The sequence below is a fragment of the Solanum pennellii genome, chromosome 2 (genome assembly GCF_001406875.1).
Source record: "Solanum pennellii chromosome 2, SPENNV200".
Taxonomy (NCBI): domain Eukaryota; kingdom Viridiplantae; phylum Streptophyta; class Magnoliopsida; order Solanales; family Solanaceae; genus Solanum; species Solanum pennellii.
In genome coordinates this window covers 31237857-31240634 of record NC_028638.1, presented here as the reverse complement: position 1 = coordinate 31240634, position 2778 = coordinate 31237857, and positions in this window count along the sequence as shown.

Sequence of the window (2778 nt, the reverse complement as noted above, 5' to 3'; positions counted from 1 at the left end):
TTTTACTAAAAAAACAACCACAAAGATAATAAAACCAAATCGATGAATTAGATATTAAAATTTATATTTATAATTATTTATATATTATTTATTAATAAAATATAGATATTTTATTAAATTTTAATTAACTTAAGTTTTTAACTTTACCATTTTCTTAAGCTCAACACTTTAGCCCAAATATACCAATTCTATGTCCAAGTCCATCAAAATCCATTTTAGTATTTACCTACCATACTTTACATAAATTAGTCACTTTGTTCGTGTAATGATAACTCTAGTATTGCTTAATTGCTTGATTGATCCGACAATAACTTTTTAGTGGATTGTTCATGTGCTAGATGTTTGTGCCTATCGAGATCCACAAGTCCTAAAAAATTACTCTTTCCAACCCATTATATATATATATATATATATATATATATATGGGTAAAATCATCATATGCCTAAATTATATTGTACTCACTTAATAAAGAAGAATCAGGCTGATGAAACTAAGAAAAATGTACATCTCTTGCGTAATGTCAAAGAATGAAGTAAATATTATATAGTAGCAGTAAAGGAAATAATAACTTATTTACCCTTACATTCTTTATTATTTTATCAACCTCTATATCTACAACCTTGTAATTACTAAGTCACAAAGGGTTACAATCGGTATGAAATAATAAATGTTTTTTTATTTGTTAAGCTACGCTCGAAGCTATGAAAATCTATTCTCAAATATAATGCATAGTTTGACCATGTTATTTTTTAAACTTAAGTTGAATTTAAACAATGTATACATTTAATAGAATGACTTGAATATAAAAAAGGTCTAAGTGTAAACCCCTAACAGAATAGCAGCAATGCTGCAACTAAAGTAAAAAAGGAAAAAGAAAGAGAACGTAGCAGCTGTGTTTCTTTTCCAGCAAAGTAACAGAGACAATAAGAAAAAGTTGAAGGGTGAAAATTGTAAGGGGCGTAGGAGGAGAAGGAGGTTTGAGGTAAATCTTTGTTTTTCCTTTGTTCTTCTTCTACAAACTTCCTAAGAATCCTACCCCAGGTAGTTTTCTTTGGGGGGATAGAAATCTGATTGCTAGAGATCTGAAAATATATAGAGTTAGTTGAATATGATCGATAAATAGATGAAGTTAATAGTTTATTTCTCCAATTAAATTACTATTGACTTCAATTTATATGGTTCATCAAACCGGTACGCAACCAACAGTTCCAAAAGGGGCTGGGTGTTATGATTTTTAGCATGAAATATCCTAAATGAAGGAGTTAACACGACATTGTTATGAATGTGATTATAGATTGACTAAAGGAATTCGCACAGATTAATGGAGTGGTAAGCTTGATAATTCGATAGGAGTACTGTGAGTTAGTAATCTTACCACAATTGATGTTTTATAACTTTCATAATTTTTACATGGTTTATAAAGTAAATGTGTTACTGATTATTATGAACTTCCGTGTGGGACAAGTGTTTTACTGAATGTGATACTGAAAAAATTATGTGAGATGATCTCATTCTTACAAGATATGATTACTGTTATTGAAGTGATTTTACACTTATTTGAGGAATAGTATTTTGACAGGTGATTTTTTAACTTTGAAAGAATATGATTTGGTGAGATTTGAATAGTTTGTTCGATTTTGAAATGCTTCTACTAAATCATAAGAAAAATATAAATGGGAGTAGACCTTGGTGAATTTCGTAAATAACGACGGGTACGTTAGACCTGGTGCACCTTGTAATTACCGATTATTGATAAAGTCCTTGCTAGTGGAAAGGTAGAACTAGTATACCGTTACCGATATCCCTCGAGTAGGGGTCTACCGATATGAATATTTGACTCCTTTATGAGGAGTTCACTGTTATAGGTTGCTTCACAAAGAGAAGCCACATTGATTGCATGATTCATCCTTGGAAACCTCCCAGTTATAAGATTTGATATATAAATATTTTTCTGAGTTTACTAATAAGTATTTACATTAATTTGGCTTATATGAGGCACATAAGATGGATATAAATTTAATTTCTGAAAAAGCAGTACTTCACCATTTGATTATCATACTAGCATGTTTTTTGGACTCGTACCTATTTAAAATGGTTGTGTTTAAGTGTTATTACTCGCTGAGCTAGCGTCTCACTCCACGCTAATTGTCTTTACAGAGAACTCGGGTGGTATTGAGGAGGATTTCATTAACTATAGAGTGTGATTTGGTAGCATCCGATGAGCCCCGCATTGCTTCACGGGGAAAGAGAACATTTGATTTGTTATGTTTATTTAGTTACTTAAAACTCTTACTCTCTCTCCATTTTCCAGTTCTCATTTAGAGTCGGGATATTCCTTCGAATTCTAGTCAAGTGACTTGTTTGAACCTCTTTTTCACATTTGGAGATGTATTGGTTTTATTGCGTGACAATTAGATCATTGATGGATTGTATGTTGTGGTTTTATAGTTGTTATTGGTTGTGTTGTGGATTTCCTAGACAAGGAAATTTCAGGTTTGGCATAAAACAAAGGAAACTTTGCCCAATTTTTTGTAGAATTCTGGTAAGGTTGACTTTGAAATTCTTCCCCTTAGCACCGTCCATGATCCTTAATTGGGTTGTGAAACTAAGATAATTTAAGTAATACAATTTACATTTAATGAAGAGGACTTAGACTATGACACAATTGAGACTTTGTATTATAAACATGTTAAATTACTATAATAGTGCCATGGTGTGGGTATTCATATTGATCTAGAAAATGATGTTTTTGTGCTACCATATTTATATATATATAT